Raw genomic sequence first — 15,360 nt, 5'->3', positions numbered from 1 at the left:
CATTAGGGTGGGCTCTAATCCAGTAGGATCGGTGTTCTTATAAGAAGAGGAAATTTGAACATGAAACACCAGGGATGCACAGACCCAGAAGAAAGGCCATGTAAGGACGCAGAGAGAAGACGTCTATCTACAAGCCAAGGAGAGGGGCCTCAGAAGAAACCAACCCTGTGTTCGCTTCAGCAGCATAGATACTAAAATTGGAAGGATACAGAGATTAGCGTGGCCCTTGGGCAAGGGTACTCTTGCAAATTCATGAAGCATTGCGTAGTTTTTGGTGGTGAGCATGCTGTAGTGTAACCAGAAGTCAAATTATAAGGTACACATAAACTTACATAAACCAGTGTTACCTCAATTTAAAAAGAAGAAGAAGAAGAAGCCAGATCTGCTGACACCTTGGTCTTGGCTGGACTTCCAGCCTCTAGAACTGTGGGAAAACAAATGCTCATTTTTTAAGCCTGTGGTATTTTGTTATGGCGGCTCTTGCAAACTAATACACACAATAGGAAAACAGATTCAGTCTCCAGGGTTTGACTTTATTTGTACAATCCTTCAAGTGTTTGCTATTGGCCATTCGTTTCCTGTTGCTTCATGGATGTGTTTCCTATGATTGAATGATTTCAGTAACACTAACACCTTTCATGGGGTAACGATGTCAGTCAGTTAAAGGGAACATTTTATAAAAGCTGGATTTTCTGAACCTCTCCTAACACGGGGCGTACCCAGACCTCTTCTAGTCAGTAATGTAAACATACATGACCTTTCCTTTCCCTCACTGAACTTATCTCCTTGGGAATTCACTGGGCTTGTGTAATTATTTCTGAAAGGTGAAGAAAACATTTGCCCCAAGGAGCAAAGAGCTGCTATTAAAAGGCTAAAGAGACAAAATGTTTGATACAATGTTTTTTGCAGTCAACTAGCTACATGTTCATTAATTCTGATTTATCTTGAGGATTTCACATGTGGTAATCGGTAGGTACTATTTCAAAGAGGATAAATCCTGATATTCTTGTTACTTGTTGGCCACCACTCTCTGGGTAAAGCAGAGCTGTTGCACCTGCTCCCAACCTGGGTCAGGAGTGAACCTTTCTCCAGCCAGCACCATCCACATCCATTCCTGTTTGCTCATTGCTGTGTCCTGGGAGTTGAAGACACACAATTGAAGGGGGCCCGGGGTCTGCAGGAGGAGGAGACTGGGCTGGTTAACAGAGTATTCAGGGCAGAATGAAACCTTCAGAGAAAAACTGGGGGGAAGGAAGAGACCCAAAGGACATTTGGTGAACTGAAAGCATTTGGTGATTGTAACAGAGTGTGTAAGAGAGGAACATGCAAGTAGACACTTTAACCTATTGCTGTGGACTGAATCGTGTCTCCCCGAATGTATATGTTGAAACCTAAACCCCCCTGCATGTGACTGTATTTGGAGATGGAGCCTTTGAAGAGGCAATTAGGTTAAATGAGGTCGTAAGGTAGAGCCCTGGTCTGATGGAACAGGTGTCTTTGTAAAAGAGGAAGAGACACCAGAGCTCTCTCTCTCTCCCCACCCTGTGAGGATGCAGTGAGAAAGCTGCCATCTGCAAGCCAGGAAGAGAGCCCTCACCAGAACCCAGTCAGGCTGGCACCCTGACCTTAGACTTCCCAGCCTCCAGAACTGTGACAAATTATGTCTGCTGTTTAAGTCACTGAGTCTGTGGTCCTTTGTTAAGGCAGCCCGAGTAGACTAAGACATCTATTATTCCACCCATGATACTGGTCTGCTTTTAGTACATTGGTATTAATACTGGCTGGCCTCTGTGTGTCCCTCTCCATATGCAGTAAGGTATTTCTGGATTGTAAGTATCTGAAATTTACAATAAGTGCTGCTTATAGAGATGAGGGGGAGGGGAAAGCAGATATAAGTTACATAATAGAAGACAGCAGACTTTTAAACTGAGTGTGGTCTCTTCCTCCGTGTGAGATGAGGCACCAAAGGGATTGAGCACCAGAAGGGCAGGACCTTACTTAGCTCTGGGGTGGATCGCTCTGACTACCTTGAAGGTAGACTCCAGGGGGAAGAGTCGAAGCAGGGAAGCTTGCTGTTGAGGAGGCCGCTGCAGAAATCTGGGGTAGGGATGGCGGTGGCTTAGGCCAGTGTGGTGCAGGTCTGGGGGTAAGGAGTGCTCAGGTTACAGGTATATTTTGAAGGTAGAGGAGACAGACTTGGCTGGCATCTCAAAGCAGGCTTTAGGCCCAGGCGGCTGCGAGATTGGGGCTGTCATTCACTGAGATGCCGGAGATGGTGAGGGGAACAGTTCTGGAGGCAATTTCACAGTCACTGTTGGGTCACGTTAAGTGTGAAATGTCACATAAACGTCTGAGGGCAGAATCGCAGAGGCTCCAGTAGCCAATTCTGGAAGACAGGTAGTTCTGGATTGGCAGTGTAAACCCAAGGGGCATTTGTGTACGGAATCAAGCAACCATACTTTCTCAGATGCCCAAGATAATCCAATGCCGTTTTTACCCCCAGTGTAATTATCCAACAAATTTCATCATCAGTTTAATCTACCCCTAGTCTGATTAAAATCATGAGATGAGATGGGAGCACCATGGCAGGGGGCGAAGATAAAGAAAAGAAGAGAACCGGGGTGAGCCCTGGGGATGCCGCCATTTAGAGGTCAAGCGATGAGAGAGGGCCAGCAAAGGAGACAGAGAAAGGGCGTGTGAAAGAAGGTGACCAGGAGAGTGTCAGGTCCCAGAAGACAGTGTATTGAGAAGGTAGGATGACCCGTGTAGGGCCCTCCCCCAGGCACAGCCCTTGGGCGTCTTCTCTGTCCATCTTCATTCATTTCCCCGTGAGCTCATCCAGGCTCGAGGCTTTCATGACCAAGGTGTATGTAGACTCATCTGCTTACACCTTGAGCTTCCTAACTGGCCTCCCTACTTCAATCTGTGCCCCTGCCCCCGTCTCCTCTCCTGACAGCAGCCACATAAGATCTCCACAGATGTCATCTCCTCATCAAAGGCTCCCCTGGACACTGGCTTTTATGGCAGCCCTTTCCCCATTTCATTTCCTGTTTGTTCTCTTTAGCACATAGGAATATTGGAGGTACTTTCATGTCTCCCCTACTGCTCGCCTCGCCCAAAGGATGTGAGCTCCATGGAGGAAGGACTCTTTCTCTATTTGTTTCCCTGCCTGGCACATAATAGGTGCTCCATGAATATTTGTGGAATAAATGAATGACAGAAAAAGAAACAGGACCTGTGAAGGAAGCCCAGCGAGTAGTCAGAGGGGGGAGGGTGACAAGGATGGTTCAAGTGCGGACACTGATGGAAGGAAAGCTCATCCATGTTGCGAAGATGTTGAGTGGAATGACGAGTGCACAGAAGCACTGGGTTTGCCGGTCCCTTGAGACAACTGACGGAGATGTCCAGGTGGAGTGACACCGAGAGAACTGAGCTGATGAGAAATTAAGGAGCACGTGATGGTTGAAGGGGCCGGTGGACGATGCGGGGCCGTTTTGAGAAGATGCTGGGGCAGAACAGAGGCGCTGGAGTGGAGGGGAAATTAGCAAGCAAAGCAGTGAACCGGGTGGGATGCAGGGAAGCAAGGACAGGCTTTCAGCACTGGTGCAGATGTGGAGGTCCACTGAGGGGGAGGGGAGCACGGGTGAGGTTGAGGTTGGGTGTCCAGGGCGGAGGGAGCACAGGGGAGCTGCCATCTCCCAGGTGCAACAGCTTTGAAGCAGAAAGGCCCAGAGCAGCCACACCACGGCCGACCACAGCAGTACCTGGAAACTGGCCCTTGCGGTTTCTGGGACTCAAGCTGTTCTACAGTTCTTTTCTTTTTTTAATTAACACATGAGTTCAACATGTTTTATTTTTTAAGTCAATTATTTATTCTTCCTTAAAGAGGGAAACTATAAAAGCAGAAAAAAATAAAAAACCACCCCAGTAATTTCTGTTGCTCATAATAAAAACGATAGTTTTAAATGCTTACGTTTTCTTAAAGAATGTTAGAGAACCAGCATACCTGTTGAGTTGTATGCTTAGATTATGCTCTTAGGATTATTGTTTAAATGTTTTCTCCCACTGCTGCAGGGGAGGAAAAAAAAAGGCAAGGGGCACTTTCAAGTAGTTCTGTACATTAAAGAATATTTTCATTCCGTGGTTTTCTTTTTCTCTTCAAAAATATAGTGTATTTGTTTCATAGGGCTGTCATAACAAATTACCCCAGAGCTGAGAGAACTATATTCTCTCACAACTCTGGAATCCATAAATCTGAAACCACGGTGTCAGCAGGGCCACACTCCTTCCGAAGGCTCTAGGGGAGGGTCCTTCCTCTCCTCTTCCAGATCCTGGAGGCTCCAGGGGCTGCTTGGCTTGGGGCTGCATCCCTCCCGTCTCTGCCTCTGTCTTCACGTCACCTTCTTCCCTGTGTGTCTGTCTCAAATTCCTCTCTCTTTTCCCTTATGAGGACACCAGTCATTGGATTGAGGGCCCACTCTAAATCCAAGATGGTTTTGTGTTGAGACCCTTAAATACGTCTACAAGGACCCTATTTCAAATAAAGTCACATTCATAGGTACTGAAGGTTAAGACTTGGGCATATCTTTTCAGGGGCCCCTTTGCAACTCACTATGTGTCGTTTTGTAATTTGAGATGTGATTTATTTCTTGTGTTCATTGTTATTTTGTGTTCTGGAGAGTTGCATCATTTAAAATAACTATATAAATAAATAAAGTAGTTTTCAGTTTCAAAGAAACAACTAAGTCCAGTCTTTAATTGTATTTTCTAGATCATGTGTAAGGAATGGATGACTTGGGAATTAAAATCAGATATTCAGCAGTCTGCAAATTGTATGTTTCTCTTGCTGACGGTAAATCGACTAGAAAACACAGTTAGGAGAATGTCTTTTGAAGAAATATATTTTGTTCAGCACATTCTCCACGGATTGGCACAAAATAGAATCCTGATTAATTTGAAGTCATGTCGAACTTCAGTTCTGCTTGTTTCAAATGATTGTTTCCCTTGAACGTTAAGCTGTAGGAGTTTGTGAATAAGCTGGGAACAGAAAGACGTTTAAGATGTGCAGTGTAAGTGGGAGGGAATGATGTTTATTAAGCATCTACTTGATGAAAAGTGCTCTCACCCTGGAATTTCATTCATTATCAGAGCAACTCAGGGAGATGGATTGAGTCTGTCCTGTCTCATTGTCGAGGTGACTGAGAACCAGGATGTGTCCAGGACACGGCCCAGCGCATAGCTAGGAACCAACAAAGGCAGGATTTGGAGTGTGAAGGCAGAGTAGTAGTCAGTTTTGTTCCTGTTTTGACTTCACCACTTACCCGCCCGTGAACCTGAGTACTGATCGAGAGATGGGGCTGTGAGGGTGTTGAGAGCGCCCGCCTCTGGCACAAGATGCCAGGTTTTGAAACCCGTCTGTGCTGCTCGCTTGCTCTGTGACCTTGGGTCATTTCCTGTGTGCCTCAGTTTCCCCGTCTGTAAAGTGGGGATGATGTTAGCGCCTCCCTCATAGAGTTGTGTGAGGATTAAATGGAGGGATTTATACATAAAGCGCTTGCGACAGTGACAGGCACTTAGAAGCCCTGTTGAGCACACCTGGTCCCACCCTTCTCTCACCAGGGTACATTTATTCAGGTAAAGAGTGTGAGAGTCGGTCCTTTCACCTCACCTTCAAATCCTGTATCATGAGATGGCTAAAACTGGTGAAACGCCCTACGAGGACCAAATGCCAGTTAAGCCCAACAGGTACTGTTTTTATTTCAATACAAAGATTTTTGAGATTTGCATTAGCTATTAACAAAAAAATTTTTAGTTTTTTTTTTTTTTTAGAACTTTCTTGTACACCTGTAGTTCTAAATCTGCCTAATTCTGTCATTGAAAACCAACTTTTTGTTCAACAACAAAAACAACCTTTGCTTGGAAAAAGAAAAAAAAAGAAACACTATTTTTATCAGAGGCTTAAGGGCAAAAATGCGCTATAGCATTTTATGCAGGGAGAAAATAATCATTAATTATTAGACTTGATTATTTGAGTTTAGAATCTATTTCCAGAGAGATGATATTTAATTTAATCTATGTGCCAAGACTGTGCTAAATAAACCTTGAACAAATCTTGTTCCAGGGAAATTTTTAACATGTTCTGTTGCTTTTTTTTTTTTATATCAACTAGCTTTTTTTGTGGAAATAGTTTTATTTGTTTCTGAATGTTTGTTTTCAAATTACTTTCCAAAAGATGTTTGTAATTTGACATTGAGGATGTGTTTTTCATGCATAGTTTTCTCTAGCATTTTTACTGATGAACCAATAGTTTTATTTGTTTCTGAATGTTTGTTTTCAAATTACTTTCCAAAGATGTTTGTAATTTGACATTGAGGATGCTTTTTTCATGCATAGTTTTCTCTAGCATTTTTACTGATGAACCTCACTGTGGGTTCACATGAAATGGGGATTTAACAACATAGTAGTTTTATAAGAAAAAGTTATTATGTATTGTTAAAACAGACATACAACCAACAAAAATTTAATAAGGACCCAAAGCAGACATACAAATTGCCACACATAAATAAACCCAAAGGCCTTAAAAACAAGGCTTTGATTAATATGTCATGTGAAAATTAAGATTTTCATGAAGTTGTAAAATATTGCCCACAGGATAAGTAAAATCATCAATGATCATGCCAGTAAGGTACACCTTGGCTCACCCCCTAGTTAAAATGCAAACAAGGGATGAATATTGATGAAGATCGTTGTTTAAGGTTTTCCATTAAGCGTATTCTAAAGAGAAGTATTTATGATGATTGGAAAGAGGGAGAGAAAGAAACAGGAGCAATCAAGGTAAAACATGGCAAAAATTAAAAGCAGAAAACGTAAATACTCCCCAGAAAATCTTTGTATTTATTCAAATTGTGTTTGTCCAGTGCTAAATTTTAAAACCTTAATACCCAAAAGGGCAACACATCTTTTTCAGGGAAACTTCCTGTGTATCAGGGTAGAGTAAAACTTTTTTTTCTAGTGGAAAATGTACACAGAGGGAGCCCAACCATGTTCCTTCATGTCCACCTAAAAACAAATGAGAATTTCTTAAATGTAATAAACATGAGGTTGTTCAATAGCCCCATTTATCTGGACCCAGAAGTGGCAGTTATCCAGAGTGCAGTTGCTATGGTGAGGAGACAGGAAGTGCTCCTTTTACTGAGATGCTTATTAAGTAGACCATCTCCTGCTGCAGCTCTGTGCGCCTCCTATGACATCTCCGGAACTAGGCGAAAAGTAATTTCATTGAAAGAAAAGCCCAATTTCCCTTTGAGCTTATGGATCTTAATAAAACAAAAGCGAAGTTATTTTTAACAAAGGCGTCTGAGTTGCCTTGGCTACAGAGAGATTCTCCTCTTCAGGGGAATGGTTTTCCCTAGAACCAAAGGGATAATTTCACATCTGGAGCTGGGGAGTGCGGTGAGGTGGGGTGGGGAATTCCTGCACTTAGTCATGAACCTGGAGCATCTATCACCTGTGTGCTCACCTGGGTACCAGATTGTGGTTAAGGCTGCAGTCAGATCACTGTTTAATTAATACTGATTAGTATTAATATAAATCATTATAACAATTTAAAAATGACACTCTAATGCATGGGTCAGCAAAGTTTCTGTAAAGGGGTCAGATAGTCAATATTTTAGTCTTTGTGGGCCAATGGGCAAATCGAGAATATTATGTAGATACTTATATAAGAAGAGAGGAAACAAATTTCTACAAAATTATTATTAATGAAATCCAAAATGTAATAAAATGTTAATAATAATGTTTTTTAATAGATGTCTGTCAATAAGAATGAGATTATTTGGGGGAGATAACATTTCGTGTAATTGGACTTCAAGATTTTAATGTTCCCTCTGATAAAATTTATTGTAACTGCCTGTCTGTTAAAGCCATTTCTAGCTGGCAGGCCGTACAAACACAGGAGGTGGCCTGGATTTGGCCCAGGTACTAACCCTACTCGAACATATTGTTGATTTTATGTGCTCATGGTTATAATTCAGGTATTCTTCTCGTAAATATAAAAGTTGATATTTTGCCCTTATATGTTTTAGTAAGGTAGCCCTTTGAGTCTAAGTGATTAAAATGAATTTCTATATTTTTATGAAATAGATGCATCCTACCTATAGAATCTCCTATATCTATCTATCTCTTATAAAAGTCAGGAGTCCATGGCCTGATTGGATTAGTACAGTTTTGGTTTCCAAATGGGGACCACCTATGAGTGAGTAGTCAAGTCAATTTAGAGGGTTTTGACCAGCATTTAAAAGATTGAATAGGACAGACTAGAATGATTACAACGCCCATAGTAAGGAAAGTTTGGTTTGGTGTCTTGGAAAAGGGGTGTCAGACATGTGAGTGTCTGTGTGTGTATGTCTGTGAGTCTAAGATATATTTTTACTGTGGGTCTTAATGCAAAATATATGCAAAACGCTGAGAAGTATTTCCTTTCCCAAAATAATACATTCAAAAAACTCTCCTAGATGCTGACAGAGTAACAACATTATCAAATACCTCCAGCTATTCGATGCTAATAAATTATGTCATAACTGATGGGTATAAATTAATTTGTGTGGCTATGGCGTAGTGTTTTCCACAGTAGATGTTGAGTGATCAGAGGAAGAAATGACATAATTCTGTCAAGAAAATAATGTCACATTGCTGTAAGTGTTTTCTGAATCGGTCCACAAGTTTGAGTGCAAAAATAATCTAAACTCTTCCTTTATTTGTCAGGAATTGGTATTATAACTGCATGTTCTTGTTAGAAAATGGAAATTATAGTTGTAAAAAAAAAGTTTTTAATATTTTAGTTCGCATTCTGAAAACAGCTTAGGCATCGTATTTTACACAATTTTTCTCTTTCCTTGTGAAAGTTGTTTTCTCCTTACGTTAAGTGGGATGGTTTGTATCTCAGAATGAAGTCTCTTCTCTCCACCTCTTTATTTCAACCTCCCATTCATTTCTCATTCAGCCAGTCCTTGGTAGGGACTCATCCAGTACTTGGAGCCAAAACTGTAGGTGACATGAGATACTCAAAGGGACCACGTGGTCCTTCCCCGTGGATCATCGAAGCCCAGAGTTCCCTCTTCATTTGAATATAAAATATTTCATAAGGGCAGTAGGGCCCAACTGAGAACTGAGATGAGCGTCCAGATGGAAGTGGGCAGTATTGTCACTGTCACTGTCATTCTCATCATCTTCATGTGTTTCTGAAAAGTGTTTCATATGTGTGAAAGAAGGCAAGGGGCAAAGTGCTGAGTAGACCAGGAGTTTAAATAAAATTAAAGTCATCTTTCCCCCCAGTCTAATTTTAGCCTTTAAAGTTAATTATTACCCAAATTGTTAAACAAGTATGATTTTATATGCAATACTTTATATGTGATGTGTGTATGCAAGATTATCTAATGCTCATATATTAATATATACATATATGTATATACATGTATTGTACATACGTATGTACATAGATGTGTGTGTATATATGTGTGTCTATATACATATATATGTGTATATATGTATATATATGTGTGTGTGTGTATACACACATTTTTTAAATTGCAGATTATGACCCCTCAGTGGGTAGTAAAATCCTTTTATTGGTCATGAACAGTGGTTTGGAAAATAATTTAATAGAATCTAACAGAGTAGAATAGACAGAACAGAAGCTATGTAAATGCATATATCTTAGTCAGGATACCTTTTCCCCACTGAATTAGGTACACATTTATGTGTGCTTGGGTTTGTATGAACTGAGTTGTAAATATTTCATTGGAAACAATCCTGAGAGACAGCACTAAAGTCTCAGTGACAGCAGTGATTAACATGTGCCTTTTATTCTCCTAGATAGAGTGTATTTTATCACCAAGTGCCAAAGCATAATAATTAATAGGTTACTTCCTGGAAGTGCATCACATAATTTAATTTAGATAAATATTTGTATGTTTGGTTCCACATGGCACTCACATGAACTATTATTTAGTTAGCTTTTTCTATCTGCTGGTTATTGTAGGTTTTTTTTAATCTGCTATTTTGAGCTTTCTTTCGATAATAAGGCTAAGCATTGGGTTGCAATAATCCAATAACGCCAATCAAAGAAGGTATTAAGAGACTTAACCTGGTGGTGTGATGAATTGGGAGATTGGGATTGACATATATACACTAATATGTATAAAACGGATAACTAATAAGAACCTGCTGTATAAAATAAATAAATAAAATAAAATTCAAAAATTCAGAAAAAATAAAAGAGACATAGCCTGGAAGTATAATGTTGAACACTGATTTAGGGAGAAAAGAGCTTAATCCTCAGTAATACTGCTTCTAATGATACCATGTGTTGAAGCAGGGATCCTGTATTTTTTATGAGTGTTACATAATCTATTGTCTCCCTGTTGCATAAAAGTCAATCCAGCCAGAAATCTGACACTGCAAAAGCGTGAGAATTCTCACAGTCCAATATTACAATGGATTTTTTGTTTGTTTTTTACCATATTGTTTTCCTTTGAATGAATACAAAGAGTAAGCTTCTAGAAATCACAATAATGTACCTGATAAGTGGCATAGTTGTTATGTGTGGTATTTCACCAACTGGTATTAGCCAATGTATACTAACTACATATAAATGCATTACTTAATGTGTGGGTCTCTGGGTATATAAATTAGTAGTTGCTTGTTAGAACTTGAGAAATAATGTAGAGGCAAAAATTCTACCATGCTTGAACTTTTTGTTTGTGAGCAAAATAAAAATAAAAACAGCCCCACGTTGGGGAAGCCTTCTAATAGGAACAGATTCTAGTAAATTCCAACACTGTGGAAAGTGAACTTGAAATTGAGGGCTTAAATACAAATTTCATTCAAGTTCATCTTGAAGATTTTGTTTGTACCTTGGAATTCAGAAGGGGTGAAATACAGTGTTTGTGAATGTCAGTGTTTTACACACATGGGAGCTTTTGGGAAATAGTTATTATATGATTACAATCCCCAAGGTTGACATAATCATGCAGTTCCAGGCTCCATGTGTAATAATTTTCCATCACTGCTATATTTTTTTATTCTATAGTTCATAGATAGACATCTAACTTTCTGAACATTTCTGCCTTTTGGTTTACGTTATGTGAATGTGAATATTGATGATGTCCTGCATATCCTGACGGGGAGGGCTTACTCCTGTGAAAATCATCCTGCAGGGTTCCCAAGGGCAAGCGTAGAGAGGAACTCTGGCAACAGTTTCAAAAAGAGGCACCCTTTTTGTAAGTATTTACATTTATGCCAAACATGTACTGTGAACTTCATGTACATATACACTTTGTTGAGACCAGAACACCGGTTTCTTTCATTACACGTGTAAACCTGCGTCAGTTCATTCGGCCGTCTGACAACACTCCGAGTTCAGTATGTGCCGTGGTCCAGTTGGACATGAGGCATGGACGCAACATGAATGTAGGTTGAAGTTTTTAAGTGAAGAAACAGTCTGCTCTTTTTACATTGAAGACTGTATCTATTTTGGTCAAGAACAGTAAACCAGAGAAAACATTTTTCTAGCGTTTCCATTATAGCCCAGAATAGATTTCAAATTATTCAGATTTAAGAGCCCAAAGTGTTATAAAGCTGTTCTCTTATATTTCTCAAGACCAGGGAACGATGAAAGATGAGTGAGCTGGTATCTCTTGCTGGGGCGGGCATTGTGCTAAGCTCTCTCCCTGCCGTACCTCCCTGACTTCTCTGTAACCCTATAAGCTGGATGCTGGTATCTCCCCATTTTGCAGATGTGCAAACCAAGTCCCACGGAGCCCATGTACCTGGCCCACGGTCTCACAGCCAATAAGTAGAAGAGCCTGGCTCACCCCAAGGCAGGTTGCCTCCAGAGGCCGAGCTCTTAGCCATGATGTATTTTTAAATGAAACATTTGATAAAAGAAAGAAAAGGAACAGAGTTAAGTGTCAACACTGTGGTTGAAATGAAGATAGCTTAGCTTGGTTGACGAACACCCCATATGTCTTCAGACACCTGTGAGAATACTAGTGGGAAAAAGGTCAGTATACGTATTGCTCATTATTATGAAAATCCTATTGCAAAGGAAAAGACACTTATGCATAATTTTGAAGAAATAAGTACAAATTTAATTTAACTGTTCACCAGACCCATGAGCTCTAACTGGTTGAAAAGTGACACTATGAGAAAAATACAGATTGCAGTGTCATACATGAGCCTTCATTATATAATTTTCATTTTGTTTAGTGTAAATAGTGTGATAATGCTTGACATGCGTTTGTTATTTTTATGTTGTACGTTTGGTGATTGAGAAAGTAAATAGGTATCTTAATGAAATGACTCTTTAAGCTCCCTCAGAATTTTCTTTAAAATAGGCTTCAAGATTCTAATATACATCTGGAAAAGGAAATGTGGAAATAATTGAGGTAGAGGAGACACATGTCCTGTGGCTCATGGAACAATCTAGATTTTCCAGAAACAACACTGAAAACCCCTACTTCATACAAGACCCCTGAATCATGCCTTCTGCCGTCAGCACTTTCACATTACAGGCAGAGTGTCTTGGGTTTCATTGTCATCGGTTAGATCCACCTGCTTCCTCCAGACTTTTCTTTTGTAGAGTTTTTCTGCCTAACGGCGACAACTTCTCACCCCTCTCTAGACTCATCCTCTTAACCCTTCTCTGATACTGTCCCTTCCCTTTCGGTGTTGCAGGCTTAGAGGGAGCAAATGCCCCAGTCTTCCCTCTGAGGAACAAATAGAAACAGTGCAGGGCTTGGTTAAAATGTTAACACCAAAACCATTGGCACACGCTCTTTTGTGAAGTCATTTGAATAGTTCAATATCCATGCAAAATATAATGAGCTACTAGAACTGAAGATTTTCCTTTAAATCAGATGACTTTGGTTATTATTAGGACAAATTTGCAATACTTGCACGATGAGTGCCGTCCTACTAAATCACACAATAGGTATTTGCCGGTTTAGTGCCAGATGGGTGGGACGACTCCCTCTCATGGTTGGTTGGTCTCCTGCAAGGGAGCCTTGGAAGAGGGTCTTGCAAGTTGGTAAAAATCTCTTAAAGGCCTCATTTATCTGTGTCTCAGTTAATAACTGATGACCTCTGGTGGTGGGTGGATTTGAGGCACTCAGATGGCCATCCCTTGCAGATGAAGATCCAAAATGAACGGCAGAGATGTTTTCACACCTCGGACTAGACATTTACAGACTGATGAGGGCAAACCCCAGCACCACATGGCCCAACTGACAATTGGTAATTATGAAAGGTGAACCCTCTAAGGACTGCTCCTGCCCTTAGAGGACCATGGCAGTTTGGGAGATTCCATCAGGTCCCCTCCATGCCTTTCCCAAGACTCATCTCTCATCGAAAGTAGCCTTCAGGTCATCTCAGTGCCTTTGTGGCCATTCACGAGCAGGAGGCATTTGTCTCTCCTTGTGATGTTCACTGGAAGAGTTTCCACATGGGGAGCTAAGCCATCATGGCAGCTTCTTTATTCAAATACGTGCAGTGGAAATTATGCTGATTAAGCTGGAGTGTAGTTATAGACCAGAAAGATTCTCTGCAGTCTGAATTGAATTGTTGTAGATAGATGTGCGTTAAGTTAATGGTGTGCAGCGAATTATGAAAAGTAAAGGAGAGGAAGAGAGGTAATCAGTTTCGTGATGTTTTAGAGATGCTGCTGTCCCAGGCGAACACTCCCATTAAAAGCCCAGGTAAGCCTGATGATGAGAATTCTTCTAGCGTTTGCCTCTGATTTTCAATACTGCAATTAAAATAGCCACCAGTGACTAATTAACCCATTTAACTCTATTTGTGGCATTTATTACAGCAGAGAGTTAATGCAGTGACACTCTGCTGCTTTATGTCCTATCCCAAGTATATGTGTGAAGTTAATTCTTTATTCTTTATTTATGCTTCTGTGTGCATTTATGATAATTACGAAAATGAGGCGAGGATCCATCGTCCCAATGTGATTTTTGCCAAGCTCCACTAAAGCTGTATTCTGGGAAATAAATTCTTTTTACTTAGAATCAAAACAAGCTCAAGTGGCAGTCATCTGCCTTTTGTTCCAAAGCTATCAATTCAAAGGATCTGAGAGATGTTATCATCATGCTGTGAGTACATGAAGAAATAGTCATTTAATCCTTTCAGCTGGAGTCTTATCAGTAAGGTGGGTTTCCTGTGTTCCTTGATCAAAGCCACCTGAACCAGCTAAATGAGAGGTACTATTTTTTTTTTTTTAACATAGAGAATACATACAGTGATGCTGAGTAATTTTTCAGCTAATTTGGGAAAATGTAATGTTCACGTGTCTTCTGAGCAGAGTGGCCTGACACCCAGTTGAACACTGCTAGAGAGTCTGGAAGAATCTAGCAAAGCCCTGAGTGTTAAAAGGACCTGATGAAGAGGGGTCCTTTACATAGGATGTGACCGTCCAGTAAAAGGAGGGGGCTGATGTCGTGGGACGTCACACCTCACTGTTTCTTCTGTGTTTCCAGGGAACTTTAAAAAATCCCTTGAATTGCTTTTTTTCAGCTAGAAAACCAACAGAAATGTTGAGATGTGCATCAGAGTTTTACTGATTCCTTTAAATATGTATTTTCTCTCATTTCTCATTTACAGTATTGCTGAGTAGTCTTACACATAGATTGTTTGAGACACTAACAATCAATAGCCCTGAGTTTTAACTGGAATCTCCTAAACCTTTTCTGACATATCTGTACGTTCTTTAGAGCATTTATAGCAGTTTCTTTTTTGACTTCATAAAATTTAGCCTGTCTTTGTTGTACTTCTAACGTGTCGTTACTTTTCTTTATGCCAAGATAGTACTGGCATCAGAAAGTTTCTTAAAGTTCATTATTTAATCAATACACTTTTGAGGAAAGTATGAAACTTTTCTTGCCTGTGAGATGAGACAGTGTTGCTGAATGATTACAACCACAGTTTCTGAAGATTTGATGTCGGGTTGAGACTCCAGAGCTACCCCATAGTAACTGTGTGACTTTGCACAAAGTTTGTAACTTTCAGCCTCAGTTCCCTCACCTGTGAACCAGTAAAATCATCGATTATCTTCCTCAAAGGGTTATAGCAAGGGTCAGCAAACCATAGCCCAAGGGCCAAGTCCGGCCCATCACCTGTTTTGTTTTTTTTAAAATAAATTTATTTATTTATTTATTTTTGACTGCTTTGGGTCTTCGTTGCTGCGCACGGGCTTTCTCTAGTTGCGGCGAGCGGGGGCTACTCTTCGTTGCGGTGCGTGGGCTTCTCATTGCGGTGGCTTCTCTTGCTGTGGAGCACGGGCTCTAGGTGTGCGGGCTT

The 15,360-nt window shown here is 40.5% G+C and overlaps 1 protein-coding gene and 1 non-coding gene across 4 annotated transcripts in view; both read left to right on the top strand.

The window, feature by feature from the left end:
- The window catches only part of CTNND2 (catenin delta 2), a 975,434-nt gene that overhangs the window by 641,405 nt on the left and 318,669 nt on the right, over positions 1-15,360 (top strand). The gene's annotated exons all lie outside the window — the stretch shown is intronic.
- Positions 168-272, top strand: LOC133091593 (U6 spliceosomal RNA). Its single transcript, XR_009700929.1, has one exon. It is a non-coding gene; the product is annotated as a U6 spliceosomal RNA (small nuclear RNA).

The sequence above is a fragment of the Eubalaena glacialis genome, chromosome 4, assembly GCF_028564815.1.
Source record: "Eubalaena glacialis isolate mEubGla1 chromosome 4, mEubGla1.1.hap2.+ XY, whole genome shotgun sequence".
Taxonomy (NCBI): Eukaryota; Metazoa; Chordata; class Mammalia; order Artiodactyla; family Balaenidae; genus Eubalaena; species Eubalaena glacialis.
The sequence above is the reverse complement of the archived record's forward strand: the minus strand, read 5'-3'. Positions and strand labels throughout refer to the sequence as shown.